Here is a 20,434-nt window from a genome sequence, read left to right as displayed (position 1 = left end):
TGACATAGCCAACAAAGAGATGATTGTCCACTCCGAACTCTTAAGTAGAATCAACTCCTTTTGGGTCCAGGCGCTGGAGTCTCTCCGCTTCTTTAAAAGCATGGGGAGGAGCAAAGAAGGTAGGTAGGGTGATGTTTTGACCCAGATGAAAAGATGCCACTACTTTTAGGGGAAATGAGGCCCGAGTTCTCAGAGCCAGTTTGTCTTGGTTGAATGTCATGAAGGGAGGCTGCACAAAGAGTGCTTGCAGTTCACTGATCCTCCTGGCCAAATTTATGGGCACCAGTTGTTTTAATAGTGAGTACATGGAGTGGACAGTTGTGTGGTGGGAATAGATGTTGGAGTCCCTTTAGGAAACGAGTCACAACGGGTCACTTGAACAAAGAAGGTTGGTCCGTCTATGGCTAGAATGCCAAAATGGTTCACAGATCACCTTTACCAGTGCCCAGATTTCTGTTGGGTCAGAGAAAGAAAAAACAATACAATTTGGGATAAGAATGCAGAAAGAGGGTCAAACATTCTTGGATTTATGTCCCAAAAGCAGGAGTATACTGTCTTTGGTGGTGGGACTTCTGGCTACCAGAATAATATTACAGACTACAGGCGGAAGGTCAAAGTCTGTCAACTGTCTCCACTCATTCTGCAAGCATGAAGGCAGAGCCCCCTGCCCTGCTGCTATAACAGAAGATCCTCCTGAATGGGCAGCTTGAGTGTAGGACCGGTGCTTATGCGCAGGAGTTCAAGATACCCAACTCTCTATGCCCAATCCGGAGCTACAAAAATGATTATGTGGGAGCTGCCTTGAAAACTTGAATGTGCAGAGCTGCTGACATTGTGCTTTCTAGGCAGTGGATAACAGATCTAACCAATGTTCTCCCCAATCTCAGAAGAGACCTTGCACCACCTCCCGATGGAGGCGCCATCTGTGATCTGCTAGGCATAGACGGTTGAGTTTGTCTGCTCTAGCACTCAGACAGCCCGCCAGGTGTTGAACCACCAGGGAAATGCGATGCCGTTTCAGCCATGTTCAGAGATGCAGGGCCTCTTGACACAGGGTCAACCAACCTACCCGCCCTGTTTGTTGCAGTACCACATGGTGGTGGTGTTATCTGTGAACACCTGCAGCAGTCTTCCCTTGATCGAAGAAAGAAAGGCGTTCAATGCAGTGAGATCACCCATAGCCCTAGTAAGTTGATGTGTAGCCCAGAGTACTCTGAACTCTACCTCTCCCAGATGGCACCTCAGCCCATGAGTGACACATCTGTCACTATAGTCCGCTGTGGTTGAAAAAGGGGAGAGGGTTCTGCAGCTGACCCAATTGTGGTTTGTTACCCAGCACTGCAGTTCCCTGCAAGGTCTGAACTAGGTCGAAGAGATTCCCCTGATTCTGCACCCACTAGACCTTCATGCCCAACTGCAGAGCACAATTATGCCAATGGGCATGTGTCACCAGCAGGAAGCGGAGACCATGAGGCCCCATGGCCTCAGAGTCAGTCTCACCGAAATCCAGGATAGAGGCTGAAACATCAGAATCATTCGGAAGGATAGGTCACAAACTGCATTATGTACAGAAGAGCTCTGGTGAAAGCGGGAGTCAGGTATGAGTGCAGCACATTGATAGTGAACCTCAGTGAGTGCAGGAGGTTCACTGTGGGCTCTCCCCAGGTGCAGAGCCATCTATGGAGAGTCCACCTTCAATAGCTAGTCGTTGAAGTTAGAGGAAGGCTGAAACCCTTGACCTCCGCAGGTGTGCCTCAACCACTGCCATCAGCTTGCCACACATCTGGGGGCGGCTTCTGATAAGGCCAAAGGGGAGCACAGCAAAATGATAAGGCTTGTGGCCTACTGTAAACTGCAGGCAATGCCTATGGGCAGACAGGACAGGGTTGTGTGAAGTAGACCTCTTGCAATTCCAGCGCTACCATCCAGTCTCCAGAGTTAAGGGCAGACAGAACTTGAGCCAATGTAAGCATCTTGATCTTCTCCTTCTTCAGGTGGTGGTCTCACAGATCTGTGGTAACCACATTAGTGGCCTCGAAAAAGCTGGGAAGCCTCTTAGCTTGCCAGCTAGGTTAGAAAGCATTTGGTTGGTAGCCCCTACCGTAGCTCTGGAAGGAGGAAAAGGCAGGCTAAGGTTGGCAGGGGGCCTTGAATAGGGCCAAAGATCTGGGCGTAGCCTGTCTTTATAGCGCTCCAGCACTGAGTCTACCTTTTTGCCAACAACTTGAGTAATCAAAGGGCATGCTCATGAGGGAAGTCTGGACATCAGCTGAAAAGCCAGTAATTCTCAACCAGGTGGGACATCTAAGTGCCACTGACGATGCAATCGCTCTGTCTAGAAAGTCAGTCATGTCCAACCCATATTGAATAGTGAACTTTGCTGCATGTCACCTATTAGCAATAGCTTGGGTGAGTATGAGTCAGGCCTCCTCTGAGACCATGGGCAGCACAACTGAATCCCACACACTGAGGGTGCAACGGCCCAAAAAGCATGCGGTGTTTACCGACTCCAGTGCTGGGCTTGCAGAAGAGAACATCCTCTTGCAAAAGGTGTCCAGCAGGAGTGGTAGAGAATGCACCAGGGTTAATTCGGGAGGTGGAGGCAAGGACCAGCAAGCTATTTCAGGTGGGGTGCTGGGTAAGGAAACTGGGGTCCCTAGGAGCAGGGCGATGGCAGCGGGCAATTGTCCTGTGCACAGGAGCCCCTGTGCAGGGCTTGGGCAAGGCCCCAAGCATGACGTCCAAGTGGGCTTCAATAAAGGGTAGTCAAGGTTAGTTGGGGGCAATTCCCAGCTGAAGCGCCTCCACGAAGACAGCCACGAGGGCAGCTGAAGGTTCTTCGCACCACCATTGCAAAAGAGGCTCCCTCCTCTATAGCCATGTGGGAGGAGAGACCAAGCCAGTGCTTTCTTGAGTTTATCGTATCAGTTGTCTTCTGGTTCGTCAAGGGGGTTGTGATATCCATAAGGGTCACCAGACCCCTCCCAATCATCCCCCTCTCCAGGCCTATCAAAAGAAAAGTGTACTGGCCAGAGTCTGGTGACGCCGATCTGTTTCCATATCGGAGTCAGGGATGATGATGGAGGTCGGCACTCCTGCGGGGCGTCGGCAGCACAAGTAACAATGGACCTGAAACAGGCTCCTTGGAAGGTCACAGCCTTGCGGGCAGAGCCAATCAAGATCCAGCACAGATCCGTAGGGCCTGATTGGCACTGTGGAAGAACACACCAGTGGGAATCCAGTAGGGGTGCCTTCCAAACCCATGGGGCCCAAAGGAGTTCCAGAGGGGTCAGCCACCCAAATATGATGTGCATAGCCTCATAAATCTCCTTGTGGAGGGTGGAGTCGCTCCAGTTTCAAGAAACTCTGGGCCACACGAAGCGGAGCATACCCGGACACAGGCTCAGCGGTGGAAGCAAGGCCTCGAACAGTGTTGTTCCTGTGCCTCTTCCGAGGACTTGGACTGGGGCAATGAAGTTGAAGGGCACTTCTATTTGTAGGACTTACTCGATGACTTGCAATAGAAAGACTAATCTCGGGACCAGTTACGTGAGCGGTCCCGGGTCGTACAGCACAACAGGGGTTTTGAAAGTCGCTGCGTTGTCCGACTTCGGCAGCGAGGAAATTCAGACAGTGTTACTGCAGCACCTTAGGATTCAGGGTGCAGCAGTCCATGCATGTCTTGGAGTTGTTGTCCCGCTCCAAGCACCACAAACAAACCAAGTGTGGGTCTGTCAGACATCTGCCTGTGGCAGCTACCCTAGGCTTTCAGACCTGCTGGTTTCTTTTGGGATATCCCTAGCAAAACAGGAGAAAAGTTTCTTGAAAAAAACGTTTGACAAAAGCTAGATTAAAAGTCAGTCAAAAACTGAGTGGGGGTACCCCTCTCTGGATCTGCGCTGACTGGTGTGGAAAGAAAAGAACTGATAAACAAGTTACTGACCTTCGGTAATGATATATCTGTAAGAGAGACATAGATTAGTTATAGATTCCTTACCTTTAGAATTACCCCGAGGAGTCAGACTGGATCCGTAGAATTTTTTGTCAGCAGTACCCCTGCACGTTGAAAGGTGGTGTTAGACGCCGCCCTCGCGCGCTGATGTCAGTTCCTTTACAAGACATTCCACGCCAGAAGCGCAGAGCCATGCAAGACACTGACCACAGGTGCACAAAAACTAGGGCCCTGAAAGGAAGTCCTTAACCCTAGAAGTCAGTTCGCAGAATGGGGAGGATGATTGGGGCGGTAAGGAATCTTTAACTAATCTATGTCTCTTACAGATATATTGTTATCGAAGGTAAGTGACTTGTTCATCTGAAAGAGACAATTAGTTATAAATTCCTTACCTTTAGAATAGATACCCCAGCAATACCAACCCCGGAGGTGGGTCTGTGAACCATGTTCACATCAGACAGTCCTGGAGAACAGAACGGCCAAAGAAGCTCTCTGTCTGGACTTGGCTGTTCAGGAAGTAATGTTTAGTGAATGTGTGCAGAGATGCCCACGTAGCTGCCTGACAGATATTGATGAGGGGAACTCCCCGTCCCATAGCAGTGCTAGCTGCCGTCGCCCTGGTGGAATGGGTGCGCAGTCCCACTGGAGGCTCCTTCTATGCCAAAGAATAACAAGCTTTTATGCACAAAACAACCCACCTAGAGATGGTCCGTTTGATCACGGCCAGACCTTTTTTTGGCACCCATGAAGCCGACAAGGAGCTGGTCATCCACCCGGAATTGCTTGGTGCGATCCAAATAAAAGGAAAGCACATGTTTTAGATCCAGACGGTGTAGCCTCTCTTCCTCCTAAGAAGGATGCAGAGGCGGAAAGAAGGTGGGCAAAGTGATGGTTTGACCAATATGAAAAGAAGTACCCACCTTGGGAAGAAAGGAAGGTCTGGTTCTTAGGACGACCTTGTACAGATGAAGAAAGAGCTTGGAGCTCACTCACCCTGTGAGCAGAAGTGATGGCAACCAGAAAGGCAGTCTTTAAAGTAAGAAGTCTGAGATGACAGTTATGAAGCGACTCATAGGGAGCGCACATAAGATAAGTAAGAACCAAGTTCAAGTCCCACTGAGTCATTACGAAGGGAACAGGAGGGAAAAGATGAGTATTGTCCTTAAGAAAGCGATTTACAACACAGGACTTGAAAAGAGAAGGCAGATCAGGAAGCCTAAAAAAGGCTGAAAAGGCTGAGAGGGAGCTCTTTAGAGTGCCCAGAGCAGAGCCCTGCCGGCCAAAGAAAGGATGAACAAGAGAACCTCAGAAAGAGGGGCAGAAAGGGGATCCACAGCCTTTGTTGTGCACCATGCCACAAATTTCTTCCGTCTGCAGGCGTATACCGTCTTAGTGGAGGGACGCATGGTTGCCAAGATAACAGACTTTGGGAGGAAGGTTGAAGACTGTATACTATCACCGCTGAATCTCCACGCAAGGAGGTGGAGTCTGATCGGAGGATCGATGGCCATGTGTAACAGCTCGGGATACCTGACTCTTCGTGCCCAATCCGGAGCCGTAAGAATGACTTGGGCCCGGTCGCGCTTGATCTGCTTCAGCACTCTGGGCAGAAGTGGTATAGGCGGAAAGGCGTATAGAAGACAGCAACTCCACTGGCGATGGAAAGTGTTGCCAGGCGAGTGCCGCCTTGGAAATTCCAACGCGTAGAAATGCTGACATTGCACGTTCTCTTCGGTGGCGAAGAGATCTCACCAAGGCTCTCTCCACTTCTGAAAGAGACCTTGCGCCATCTCACAGTGAAGAAAACATTCATGATCCATCATGCACCTGTGGCTGAGTTTGTCCACCCTGACGTTCAAAGAACCTGCCAGGTGTTGAACCACCAGGGATATGCCCTGATGTTCCAGCCATGTCCAGCGAAGGAGAGCCCACCCTGCCCTGTTTGTTGCAGTACCACATGGCGGTGGTGTTGTCCATGAACACCAGCCCTACTCTTCCCCAGACAGAGGGAAGGAATGCCTTTTGTGCAAGACGGATCGCCCGGAGCTCCAAAAGCTTGATGCGGATCCCGGACTCTGCCGGAGACCAGAGGCCTCTGATCTCCGTCCCTCCCATGTGACGGCTCCACCCCAGAGTGATGCGTCGTCACCACTCTGTATTCTGGTTGGGGAAGGGAGAGGGATCTGCCATTGACCCAATCGTGGTTCGTCAGCCACCACTGCAATTGTCGTGCAGTGCCGTGATGCTGTGCCCAGTAGAACTTCAGGTCCCACTGCAAAGCTTGCATATGCCACCTGGCATGATCTACCAGCAGGATGCAGGAGGCCATGAGGCCCAGCAGCCTCAGGGTCATTCTGAAGGAAACCCGGGATAGAGGATGAAAGATCGGAATCATAGCCTGAATATCCTGGACTCGCAGCTCGGGAGGATAAACTCGAAACCGAGTCATGTCCAGAAGTCAGGAGTGAATTCGGCACGTTTATAGTGAACCCCAGCAAGTGCAGGTGGTCCATCCTAGTCTGGAGGTGGGAGACGACTGCCTGGGGCGAGTCAGCCTTCAACAGCCAGTCGTCGAGATAGGCGAAGACTGGAACTCCTAATCTGCGCAGATGAGCTGTGATCACTGCGATCACTTTCGGGAACACCCGAGGGGCGCTTGTATGGCCAAAGAGGAGCATGGTAAATTGAAAATGCTCGTGGCCTACCGTGAACCCCAGGTAGCGCCGGTGGGCCGGCAGGACAGGGATGTGAAAGTAAGCATACTGCAAGTCCAATGCTACAATCCAGTCTTCAGGGTGGAGAGCAGACAGAACCTCAGCTAGCGTCAACATTTTGAAGTTATCCTTCCCGAGGAAGCGGTTCAAGTTCCTGAGATCCAAGATAGAATGCAGTCCTTTGTCCTTTTTGGGCACCAGAAAGTAGTGGGAAAAGCAACCACGTCCAACTTCTGGGGTTGGAACTCGCTAGATGGATCCCTCGGCAAAGAGAGACGTAACTTCCTGTTGGAGAAGGGCCAGATGATCCTCCGACATTCAATGGTACTAAGGTGACATGGCTAGGGGGCTAGTCTCGAATGGAGGGGGTAGCCCCTTCGGACTAGGAGGGTTTGGAGGCTGGCCTGGCCTGCTCGTTGGCCCCCTGACTCATAGCGGTAGGTCCCACGTCTTCAGCTGCGCAGGGGCTTAACAGCTTACGCCAGCCTGTGGCTCTGGGTGGAATGTGCCACAGGAGAAGTGTGGCTCACCGATTAGAGCGGCAGACCCTGAGGCAGAGGTCTGGCCCGGGACCTGGGTTCAATTCCCGACGCGGCAGGGTCTTGGGCTGAATGTCCACGGACTCGATAATTCTCGCCTCGGTGCCTACTCTAATCATGGGTCCCACTCTGCAACTCTGGGCAATAGCTTGCTTAATCTCCACAACGGCCCAGACAGCGCTGGGATGCCTGGCTTCACCTCGTGGGTGCCCAGGAGGGGTCATCTCACAGGGAAAGCCAGGAAGGGTTCCACAGCGGTATACAGCGCCAGGATGCCTGAAAGGTGATAGTGCGCTTTACAAGTATACATACATTTACATACACACTTACATTTACATGTGGCGGGGCACCGTTCCGTAGTCACGAAAGGGATGAAAAGCAGACAGCGCGGGCAGATGGTGGAGCGGCCCAAGGACTTGGCCATAGCCCGAGAGTCCTTGAAGAGCTCTAGCGCACTGTCTGCTTTGTCGCGGAACAGGCGACGGCCATCAAAGGGAATGTCCATGGACATGCCAGGAAAAACCTCAGCCAGGTGTCGCGTTGAAGGGCTACCGATGTTGAATTTGTCCTGCCTAGCGAGTTGGCGGTGTCCCGCCAACATCGTATGGTAAACTTCGCTTCGTCTCTCACCACGGCGACTGCACGAGAGAGCACGGCTCTAGCCTTCTCCAGGCACAGGGGCAGCACCTGCGCCACTGTAACCCACATAGAGTGGGTGTAACGGCCCAGCAGACATGCAGTGTTTACCGACCGTAGTCCCAAGCAGGTGCAGTAGGGAATGCGCCTTTGGACGTTGACGCTTGGATCACCAAGCTCTCAGGGGTGGGATGTTGGGAGAGGAAAGTGGGATTGCCCGGAACTGGACGGTGGCATCTGGCATCCATCCTATCCACTGGAGCCCCTGTGTTGGACCTGGACCAGGTGCCCAAAGGATGTCAGTTAGGGCTTCATTAAACAGTAGTAGGGGCTCGGAAGAGCTTGCTGCCGGTTGAAGCACCTGTGTCAGGAGGTTAGTCTTGACTGCCACCGTAGGTAGCTCGAGGTTGAGAGCCTCGCCGCCCTATGAAACACCACTGCATAAGAAGCTCCCTCCTCCGTAGCCACTGTAGGAGGAGACAAGATGCCAAGGTCTGGCGAGGTATCCAGACCACTGGCTTCCCCAAGTCCGGATCATACTCCAACTGGTCAGTTAAAGGGTCTCCAGACCCCTCCCAGTCCTCCTCTGGTTGCCAATCTGGCCTGAAAGGAACACCAGGGTAGAACAGGGGTACAAAAGTACCCATCGGTGCCGGATCCGGCGTCTGTTGACACCAGTCGCAGCTCTGTGCCCACATCAGAGTGGAAGCCGTAGTAGACGTCTGCTGGGGACACAACCGGCAACGGCAGCGGACATGGTGCCGTTGGAATCGGGGCTGGGGGAGTTGTTATGAGGTCGACCGGCACCAATCGGGATCCAGGCCTGGATCCAAGGGTACCCTGCAGTGCCAGAGCTGCTGGCGTCGAAGGCCCAGGGACCCCAGCCAAGTCTGCGGGTTCCTAAGGCGTGCCAGCGGAGTAGGCTGCCCAAAGATGACATGCATCGCTTTGTAACTGGGCTGGGGTCGCTCTGGGTCCCGGAAAGGGAGGGAAACTCGGAGCTGACCCTTCGGGCTCCGCACAAGGAGCTGTGGGAGGGGCATCACACGCATCTCTTGTCGTGTCAGCCGACGGACGGGAAGAAGTCGAAGAACGACGATGCTTCTTCGACTTGTTCCTGTGCTTCGACTTACCTGAGGAGTGCGAAGACTTCGAAGACAATTGGTGGCGGCGGCTCCGCGACCTGTCCCTCGACCTCCCGTGCGACTGGGAACTAGAAAGGCACAGAGTGGAATGTTGGGCCTCGAGAAGCTTCAGGACCGCTTCCGCAAAGACTTTTGATTCATGGTCCGGCAGTAGGAACACGACTTGGGATCGTGGTCGTGTTCTAGGCACCAAAGGCACAGGCGGTGCAGGTCCGTCACCGACATCAACCGTCTGCAGGAGCCGCAAGCCTTGAAACCAGGCATCCCTAACGTGCACCAGTGTTGACAAAAGTTACAAAAAGTCAGTCAAAAAGTGACTGGAGGTACCGCTCTCTCCGAATCTGCGCTGGCTGGCACGGAAAAAGAAAGAACTGACGTCAGCGCACGAGGGCAGCATCTAAGTAGCTGCTGCAATGTCATTCCGGTGACCACGACGCCAGAGACATTCTACGCGCAGGGGTACTGTTGATGAAAAATTCTTCGGATCAGTCTGACGCCTGGGAGTAATTCTAAAGGTAAGGAATCTATAACTAATTGTCTCTTTCAGATAAAATCTCTTTGGGGAGCACATACATAGGCACCACACACGTCACTTCCGGCGCGGACAAGGCCGATGATGAACCTACCAGCCACAAGGATACTGTTCAAGAATTTCAAGATCCAGTCTGAGGTCTGGGATAATTCTAAGGTAAGGAATCTGTGACTACAAGTCTCTATCAGATGTCTGTGCATATGGGTGGCACTTACATGTTGCTCTGTTTGCCACTTCCGGAGCGAAAATGTGGCAAGTACTTCTGATGTTCCCGGATTCAATCCGGAGTCTCAGGGAAATTCATATAGTGAGGAATCTGTGTTTAGAAGTATCAATTATAAGATTGGTGGATGTGTCACAGCAACGGTGATAGAGAGAATTCATGTAGGGATGCTCTCATGGCCACATTGTGGTGGTTGTGATAAACCAACACAGCGTAACAGGTATCTTGCCTCTCTGTGCTCACAGAGGCAGAGCTTCCCTGAATTTATGTTACGAGTTACTTACCTTTGGTAACATTGTATCTGGTAGGGACGTTGTCTAGCCGCAGATTCCTTAACTTAGAATATCCCCAGGTGTCAGACCGGATCTGAATTCTTTTTTGCAGCAGCACCTCTGCACTCCGGGAGACGGCGCCACGCAACCCCGCCCTGACGACGTCACGTACGTGACGTCAGCGAGGTCATACAAGTCCCTCCCGGTGCGCTGACGACAGTTTTCTTGGGAGAAACTTTCCGTGGCACATCACGGAGTCACCAACAAAAACTGTGAAAGTATGGGAACAGTGTGCGAAGGATGAAAAATCCGTGAAATAAAGGAGGATGGTGCAAGACACCATTGTAAAAGACAGAATCAGACACTGTCTACATATAAGTGAAAAAGCTGTGAGAAAGAACCCAGCAAAGCAAAGCGGAAACCCTTCCCCAAGTGCCACAAGGGAAGAATATCTCAACAGATAGAAATAGACTGTTACCATGTAGAACTTGTCCGTACAGAGAGAACGGAGCACAGAAAGAACAACAGTCCACTGCAGGAAGGTATGAAAAGACAGGAACTTCCCCTATAGTAATGGAGGTCTGAAACAGAGCTCAAAAGCCCCCAAAAGAAGACGCCTATAGAGGAGCCAAGAGCCCTGAGTCAATAGAGAAGGCAGGAGGGAGGAAAGGCAGCAGTAGAAGAAAAGAAGAAAAAGATGAATCTCCTGATGAAGGTGAATCAAAAGACACAATTTTTACAGGAAAGAAGCCCCTTGGAGGGAGTCAGCCGCATATGGCAATTCTCAAAGGGGCTCAACAATGTGAGCACCCGTGAGAAAAAAACCAATGGCAACTGAAAGAGGCAAGTGGAGAACCTCACTAGGCAAAGTCCTCGCAGAACGTGGAGGATGGGTGGGCATTAAGGCTAGACAATGCTCTACCAGATACATCGTTACTGAAGGTAAGTAACTCGTACATCTGACAGAGACATGTAGTGGCAGATTCCTTAACTTAGAATAGATACCACAGCCAAACCCCAAGGGGGTTGGTGAGTCGGCAACAGAACAACAGAAAGTGCCCAAGCACTGAGTCGGCAACAGAGTGACGGACAATGGTGGAGGCTGTGGCAGGACAGCCAGACAGCCACTCAATTAGCTCAGAAGAGCAAAAGATAATGGGAAGCAAGGTATCCAAAAAATGGCAGAATGGTGGTGGGGGGGAGGAGGAGGGGGAGGAGGGGGAGGGGGAAGAGAGAGAGAGAGAGAGAGAGAGAGAGAGAGAGAGAGAGAGAGAGAGAGAGAGAGAGAGAGAGAGAGAGAGAGAGAGAGAGAGAGAGAGAGAGAGAGAGAGAGAGAGAGAGAGAGAGAGAGAGAGAGAGAGAGAGAGAGAGAGAGAGAGAGAGAGAGAGAGAGAGAGAGAGAGAGAGAGAGAGAGAGAGAGAGAGAGAGAGAGAGAGAGAGAGAGAGAGAGAGAGAGAGAGAGAGAGAGAGAGAGAGAGAGAGAGAGAGAGAGAGAGAGAGAGAGAGAGAGAGAGAGAGAGAGAGAGAGAGAGAGAGAGAGAGAGAGAGAGAGAGAGAGAGAGAGAGAGAGAGAGAGAGAGAGAGAGAGAGAGAGAGAGAGAGAGAGAGAGAGAGAGAGAGAGAGAGAGAGAGAGAAAGGCCTGTACCAGCCATATCCGGCTAAGGAATCAGCAGTATCCAAGCAGAGCGGATCGTAAATTCAGCAAGGTCACAGCCATCCCGGAGAAGATGAAGGAGGTCAACACGAGTACCTTCAGAGGTGGCAGAAAGCAGAGACTGTGAGAGTCCACAGGGCAGAGGTAGCCCGAGCCAGGACACACACTGTATTTAGTGACCGTAGGGCAGCACTAGTGGAGGCAAAGATGTTATGTCCCCACGACTCAAGCCATCTGGACTCCCGGGAGGGGGGAAGCATTAATTGAGGCAAGGAAGGGAAGGCTGTTTGCAAAACAAACACCTGCACGTCAGGATGGAAAAATAAGCAAACTGGATCATGTGGAGCAGGACGGTGGCGGTGCAAGACAGAACGAGCCACCGGATCACTGGAAACTCGCCGAACACAGGTGCCCAAAAGGGCATCATAAGAGAAGCTTCAAAGGGCAGAAGAAGCTCCACATTCCCCAACCCAGACAAGGGGACTGAAGGGGGATGCATGTTCAGAATATGAGTGGCCAAGGAGACTACTCTTAGAAAAGCCGCACCAGCCTCGGTAGCCCTCCGAGGAGGGGACAGCAACTCCTCTGTAGGTGAGGGCTGTAAACTAAGCCTTCCAAGACACTGAGATTGCGACCAATGCTCAAGGGAAGGGAGTGCCATTGACGAATTGGGATCTTGATGGGGCTCCCGAGGAGGCGGGGATCCTGCCGGGTCCACAAATTCTAAGGGGGGCACAGGCAAGGATATATCCGGCGTTGCCGGACGTGAAGGCATCACCAAACTCTCTCCAGAGGCTTCCGGAGAAGAGTCAACCACCCGGCGTCGATGCAGCGCCAAACCGACTTCTGTCGGTGCCGATCGTGCCTCGACCGGCGCTGACTGGCGTTGAGTGGGACCCATCCGGCGCAGATTCCACGTCCTCCACGACAATCTCCGCTTCTGAAGAAGGGGAGGGAAGCCTCCGGTGCCACACCGGCGCGGACTCAGCCTCAACTATCACAGGCTCCGACCCAGAAGTAAGAAGCGGAGTCAAAGGTGAGTTTACGGCACTGGAACGGCGCCGACCCCAGCTCCGGACAGGCGGCCGTCTGCCCAGGAGGACGAGGTGTGCTCGAAGCAAGGCTTTGAGCACCAGCAATCACCTGCAACGCCACAAGGAGCCCCACAGGACTATGTGGCACGGCAGGGGTGCTAAGGGTCCTAGAGGGGTCCGAGTCACCCCCGCGCCCGGAGAGGGTGGATAGGGGAGGGGCGACTGTCGGAGGGTTCTCGGAACCAGTGCCCCCGACAACAGACGAAAGTGAGGTCGGGAACCTCGGCGACATGCGCTGCGATTTATCCATAAGGGGCGAACAACATCTCCGGGCCCCTGAGGGCAGACGGAGCAACTGGAAAATAGAGGGGCCTGCCGGCAATGAAGAGGCCGGAGGACGAGATGACTCCGACCGGGACAGGCGAGCCAAAAGAAGCTTCATCCGGTGGTCCCGCCGGGACTTCGGCTTGAGGTGTTGGCAGGCGTCGCAATCCGTCGAGTTGTGGTGTTCGCCAAACACCACATACATATAAGATGTGGGTCCATCATGGACATTAGCCGTGAACAGGAGGTACACGTTTTAAAGCCTGAACGCATCGCACACTGTTCCAGACGCGAAGCATCAGAAGAGGCCTGAAAACAGGCCAGAGGAACCGCTTACTCTGGATCCTCGCTGCACGCGGAAAAGAAGGAAACTGACGCAGATGTCAAATACGTGGACGACATCAGGGCGGGGTTGTGTGGCACCATCCCCCGGCGCACAGTGGCGCTCATGCAAAATAATCTGACATCTGGGGATATTCGAAGGTAAGGAATCTGCGGCTAGATCTCTCTATCAGATATGTTCCTCTTAAGTGTATGGCTCTAATGCAGTGATTGAATTGGATCATGCATGTATTGAGAGAAACTAAAAAAGAAGTAAAGAGAGGCATATTTGACTCAAGAGAGTCAGAAAGAGCAGGCTGGTGGTGGGGATGAACATATGTGTGTTTTGTTGTGTGTTTTGTGGGACTAAAGTGAGGAAGGGCATTTTGAGGTTTGGTCAGATTCAGAGGGTGACCGAAGTTGGTGGGCAAGCCAATGCTGGGAAACTGGCCCACGGTAAGGATTAAAATTATGAGAGTGGAATCAAGGTTGGCAGGTATGATGTGTTGGATGCCGGTGAAATTCAATCTGGAGGATTTTGCTCCTCAAGTTCTATGTTGAGTGCTGTACATTGTGGGAGAAATGATGGGAGAGGTCTGGATCCTGCTCTGAATGAGGATTCTCAAAGTAGGTTAAGGACAAGGTTTGTGTCCTTTTGTGAAGTGCTTGTTAAAATATTGGAGTTATAATGAAGTGAATTACACGCCAATGAAGAACACATTAAAAGTTCAGAAGTGAAACAGTCAAAGAAAAGCGTCAAAAAATATTTAATATCTACGAAGGAGGATATAAAGGAGAGTGCATACAGGGGGGTTCAACCAATAGTATTGGAAGCACATTTTTTGAATTGATGTGAAGTGACCCATATCAACCAACTGCAGTATTTAACATGCTCAAAGTTGGAGCAATCGCCTTTCTAAAAAAAGCATTTGCAATACTGCCAACATAAGCTTAAAACATCTTCAGCTCGGATGCACAACATGCAGCTGCTGTTTCAAAAACAGGAAGTGCTCAAAATGTAATAAGGTATAAACGCACTACTACCCAGGCAATGTAAGAGAAAAGGCGGCGCAGTCACACCAGCAGCCAAGATCTTTCTTGTCAGCAATAAGTCCTTACTTAAAATATTTGGACATGGATTAAAACGAAATTATGAGACAGATGTGTGCTTTATTTAGTCGATTGTCTTACAGTAGAGTAGAGTAGAGGAAATTGTAAGAGAAATTGTAAGCGTCCTAAACACATCAATATTGGAAGATTCTTTCCTAAATATGGAGATGCTATTTAGTAGTTCATGAATGCCTTGTGTATTACTGTCTGGTACTTATATTTTTCATTCAGTCAGCTTGAACATGTATCTACACATACTATGGCTCTGATTACAAAGTGTGTGAACTGAAATTCCTATATGTAAATCTAGATTTATGTTTTTCTTGTACTGTGAAATACCGCCAGAAGCAGGAATGAACATCAATCCCTTGATTAGTTGATCCAAATATCTGAATTTAGTGCAAAGGGAGACATATGTGCCTATAGTAAATCTGCTGTATAGTGATAAAGACTGTCCTATCTTCATGCCCTTGACATTAATGTCAAAAACATGGATCGATTACGAATAATGAATATTAAAAATCTTAAGGTAATGCAGGTCAGTGATTTAGTTCCTCTTCTATTTCACGTTTTGCTTAATCTTGCATTCCCAAGTGTTAGCTGTTTCATCGTGTTGTGTTTCTGTATTTTTTCAGTGCATCTTATTACTCTTGCATAGTGCATACTTTGCCTCATGCCAGGTGTTTATGAGGGGCTTTGACTCAGATCTCTGTTGCTAAAGGTGAATGCAGAGCAAAGTGCCTATCAATTTGGTTGGCCTCTTTGCAGAGCACACAGAACAACAGTCATGTATTCCAATGCAATTGAGATTTTGTAGAAATGTGTGTGAATTGGGAACACTAATGTCAAAATATTTAAAAGGGAAAAGTAAAGGTGTGGGTGCTTACCGAACCCTGGTTAGTTTCTTCCAAAGTTGATGCTGCATGCAGTGCAAGTCACTGGGCAAGCTTAAACTTTAATGAGCAGAAGTTGTTGTGCTATACAATTTCCACATTGCAGTAATTGTTGAACATATTAATGCAGTAAGATATGGGGCAGTTATTAATGTGTTTAATATTTCAAGACTATATGTTCCCCCTGCTTTATAAGCCTTGCTTTATCACACAATTCCTTTTCTTTAAAATGCACCATTTGCCAATCTTTTAAAAATTATTTCTCGGGAGGACCCACCCTGGACCTTCTGTTTGTCCATTAAGCGTGCTCGCGTCGCAGACTACATAAAAGTCATACCCAACTTTTGTGCCGCACCACTTAAAAATGTCACCAGCTGCCACTGAATCAAAGTATTGTTGCTTATGCTTAGTGTCCGTGGATCTTGGTTTTTATTTTTCCTGAGAGTGTTGTCTAGTGTTGTACTATGACCTGTGCTCTCATTGGTTAAAAGGGAGGTTGGATATGTCTTCAGAGCTCTGCTTTTGAATGTGGAGTTCTGGAATGTGTGTGCTTGGTTGGGCTGGGAGGTTCTCTCGGCAGCTGGGAGCAGATGTGGACAGCAGAAGACGCTCTTTGCTGCCATGGCTGTTTCTGTTGTACCTCATTCTTGGAACAGATCTGTTTGACTCTGGCTCATCTGAATCTGTGTGGTCGGCTCTTAAATTTAACAGTGAAGTCCCATGTCCTTGACGGTATTCTATCCTAGGTGTATAGAATAGAGTCCATCAAAACAGACCACTCACATGAAGTTGCATTTTTGGCAAGGTGGGCTGGTAGTCCAAATGTGATATCCTATTACTATGTGTATAGTATGCGATGCCTGATACAAAGGTCCACGCTGCAGACAAAACAGGCTCTGTTGTTTATTACCACATCCTTCCTGTGAGGGTGCAAGCAGGGGCATTAAGCTGGTGCCTCAGACACCATGTTAGGGGAGGATGACCAAGTAGAGACGTGTCAGAATGCAAACAAGTCACGCTAAGTGGCATTCGGCAAGATGAACACATCGGTTTTTATGTAACGGTTCATTTGAAAACTCAATAAACATTAATACAAAAATTACTTTTTATGGAATGCTTCATAACACAGGTCTACTGTCTCTAAGTGGAATAAACAACTGTTACCATTATCCAATGTATGGTACTTAATTTACCGACCATGGAAGGATAGAAGGCTGTCTGCTTCCTACAATTAAAACGAGCCCTGTATATCAAATACCATCAGACCACTGAAATAACTCAGCAAAACTGTCAGTAGTGAACTTCCTCTCAACCAGGACTAATGTCAGTGTGCATTTTACAGTGCAAGCCTCAAGATAACGCTGCACACAAGGAACTGGTATCAGCATGTGCAGGGGTGCTGAGATACTGCTGCAATCTCATCAGAGTACATTTGCAGGCAGTTAAAATGTGACATTGTTTGGAATTGAATGTGGAGTGGAAGCCGCCAGGAAGTAAACAACTGCTTCTATTGGATAGTGATATCTGCTGGCAGGCGGGGAAATTACTCGTGAGGGCAAACACTGGAGGGAGAGAGGGGAACAGGAGCTATAGACCGGACGGGAAAGTGGAGACCGTGGAGTGGCAGTGTGGAGGAAGAGAGAGGGTGCAGATGATCAGCAATCTTGTTCCATCATCCGCACCGCCCTCCTCTGAGCTGGCCCTCCTGTGCCTGTGGGAGGAAAAGTCTGCACCCTCAGAAGCAGTTTGCTTCTCTGACTCTGCACAGACACAGAACTTCTATCATTTAAGCAGTCATCTTACAACAAATGTATTTTCTGATTCACAGAAGAAAAATGCACACAAAAGAATTGAAAATTGTTATCTATAAATCATCTTTTAAGCTTGTAATCGTATTACTGAGTTATTTCAAAAGCCAAACATTTCATTATATCGTACATCACGGAGCTGTTCAAGGTTTGCGAAGTTCGCTTTCAGTGGCTGATGAGTGCCGACACAGCCAGTGGCTTATTTTCCTGAGCATCTTCCCTTGGTAAAGTCCCTCAGATGAGTTTACACTCTGAACAAGCATTTGCAATGCAATAGGTCTCGCATTAGGTAAGTTTGAGCTATTGGTATTGTAAATGACACATTTTTGATTTATGTTTTGTTTTTGAAAATAGCAAAATTAATAGCTTTGTCATTTACAATGCCAATAGTTATAACTTTCGCCAATGTGACACCTATAGCATTTGTAATGCAATATGTGTTGTATTTACGTGACTTACATGTATTGATATTACAAATAACAATGGCTTTTAATTTTTTTTAATAATTAATACTTAAATAAAAGTTATTGTAATTTATACTGGCAATAGCTTAAACTTTTGTAAATAACTTTTGTGAAGATGATGTTCAGTGTATTTTATTGTTACGAAAATCAAGTACAGAAGTGAAATATTAACATCTTTTTGTTAGATTTGTAATAAAGCTTGAAACTTTGAGAGAACATATTTGAACCAGTTGTTGTTAAATGGTCGCACAGATTGATGCTGTGGGGGTGCTGAGTGATGTTGTGATGGCGAACGAGTGATGCTGTGGCGTTCAGTGATGCTATGGTAGCGCATAGTGATGTTGTGGTGCCCCTGAGCGATGCTGTAGTGGTGCTGAGTGATGCTGTATGCTATGTTTTGTTTTGCTATCCTATGTTTTGTTTTGTTATGCTATGCTATGTTTTGTTATGCTATGTTTTGTTGTGTTTTATTATGCTATGCTTTGTTTTGCTATGCTATGTTATGATGTTATGCTATGTTTTGTTGTGTTTGGGATGCTATGTTATGTTTTGCTATGCTATTATATGTTTTGTTTTGCTATGCTATGTTTTGTTGTGTTTTTTCAGAAAAAAAATACTATTTTGCACTGGCTCGTTTGTTTAAAGCTCCTGAATACCATCTGGTGCATGTGCGCTGTTTATGACTCGTAAGTAAGCAAAGATTCTGCATTGCCTGTAGCCCAGTACTGAACCAACCCCTGAAGCTGCTGCTTAATTCCCTGCAATCGCAAGCAGATGTGCCAGGGTACTCCAAAAACAAGCTCTGGCATTGCGCGGAGGGGGAGCGGCTTCCTTTGAAGTCTGATTGGGGGTGGGGGGGGAGCTGTTTCCTTAGAAGTCTGATGCCGCGGCATGATGTGGCTGGCGATGTGCACGTGCCTGCCTCACGAACTGTATCTAATCCGATATTTGGGGAGACTTTTCGGAAGCCCTACTATAAATCTTGCCCACCATCCCTACGGGATGGCATAGGCTTGACCTAAAATACCCTGCATGCATTGGCGGTGCAAGCTGGGGTGGTGGGATCTGGGATGCTGGACAGACAGAAATGCCTGTTACAGACAGCAGGCTGCGCGCAGGGCAGACAAAAAGGAAGCACTACTGAGGCATAGTGAATACGCAGATCTCCCCAATAAAGTAACACAAGCCACATACAGTCAGACAGGTATTTAACCACCTCACTCAAGGACATTACCAGCACTGTCTCCAGTCCTGAACCTTTTGCTCACATACCATTGTTATCAGGTGTTTTAGTTCATTAGATGCAACAAGACTGTAACGCCCAGAATGCATTAGGTTATTTACTTGGAATTTCAGGACTGGACATGTATCCGTAATGACCTGAAGAGCAGTGGTCAGCCTAGATATAGATTTGTTGTGTTAATATAGCATTTCTAGCACAAGCAATAAAATAAAAAAGAGTTTTTGGAACATATATATTCAAACACTTAACTACATTGAACTTCAATTAGTTAATTAGCACGTTGAATGTGCTTCTGTTAATGGCGGAAACCGTTTTCTCAAGCTTGCTTCCACATTCCAGCAAATACTCCGACAATATAAAGAATTCACCTCATGAATTGTGATAGCAATTTTGCCAGGAGGCAGAGCAACGCATCCAACCGCCAATAGCATGACGGTGAGGGAAGTATACTCCTAGGGGCGACTGATACAGTCTTAAAGCAAGGGCTGACAAGAGCTGAGCCAAACAAGCAACGTTCAAAGTGGGCTGGAACAAAAACCACTCACTTTATACGTGCAGAAGAAGATGGTTTTCCCAGATCTAAATTTGTTTTTTTTTAACTTAGAAACGGACATGTGAAATATGCACTCCTTGCAATAAATATTTTAGTATGATTCATGAAGCCAGTGTTCATGGCACATCCTGTTATCACAGTCCGTCTGAAAGGCTTGTGAAATGTGCTACTAATAACAATACATATTATTTATGCATTGCAAGTCTGGACATACTTTTGAACAAACTGAATACTTTATACCACACCCTAATGTATAGTGCTGGGGAAACCAAGTTAATATTTCTTTTCTCCCACTGTTCGATGAAGCTATATAAAATACGCAGATCTGTTTTAGCTAGTGAACTTACTTGGTCAATTGACCACTGCAATCCAGAGACTTCTGCTTCACAGGCTGTGAAATATACTTGTGTAGTCCAGCCTGAACTCACTAAAGCTAGCATTCCCTCTGGCACTCACCCCTCCGTTGTGCGCTGCCTTCTTAAACCATCCCCTTACTTGCCATAGCCATCGCTTTAAGAACCCCACAATGTACCTACCCTATTGCCATTGGATACCCGTGCTTTAATAATCAGTGAGAAAAAAGATCGCCAAAGTGCTCTGATTTCCGAGTACAGATGATCAAGGTGTAAAGTCTCTGCAAGATGGTAAAAAATTTTTTATCCCCAAGGCTTTAAAAAAAATATTTTGTTAAACATCATGTGTGCCATTTCATACCAAGGTTCTCGCACTTATTCTTGTTCCTATCTTTATCCAGTCTTTACCTTATAAACAGAGCTCAGCTTTACATTTTAGAAAACAAAAAATATATCAAGCCTAATATTAAGGCTTAGAGGCATTTTTGCTTAATTAATCAAAGTTATTGTTGCATGAAATCCATAACTCACTGAAAGTTACCAAGAGGTGTTCAAGTGCACAGCAATAGATTTTGAGGGTGCATGCCTTTAGATTTTTAAGCCAATTAAAGAGGTGACTATGAAAACAATGAATATGAAGTTTAATTTCACAACATTTATAA

The 20,434-nt window shown here is 48.3% G+C and overlaps 1 protein-coding gene across 2 annotated transcripts in view; it reads right to left on the bottom strand.

Annotated features, from left to right (window-relative positions):
• The window catches only part of TAF2 (TATA-box binding protein associated factor 2), a 658,862-nt gene that overhangs the window by 133,817 nt on the left and 504,611 nt on the right, over window positions 1-20,434 (bottom strand). The window lies entirely within an intron of this gene.

The sequence above is a fragment of the Lissotriton helveticus genome, chromosome 4_1 (genome assembly GCF_964261635.1).
Source record: "Lissotriton helveticus chromosome 4_1, aLisHel1.1, whole genome shotgun sequence".
Lineage (NCBI taxonomy): Eukaryota > Metazoa > Chordata > Amphibia > Caudata > Salamandridae > Lissotriton > Lissotriton helveticus.
This window is presented reverse-complemented; position numbering and strand designations above follow the sequence as displayed.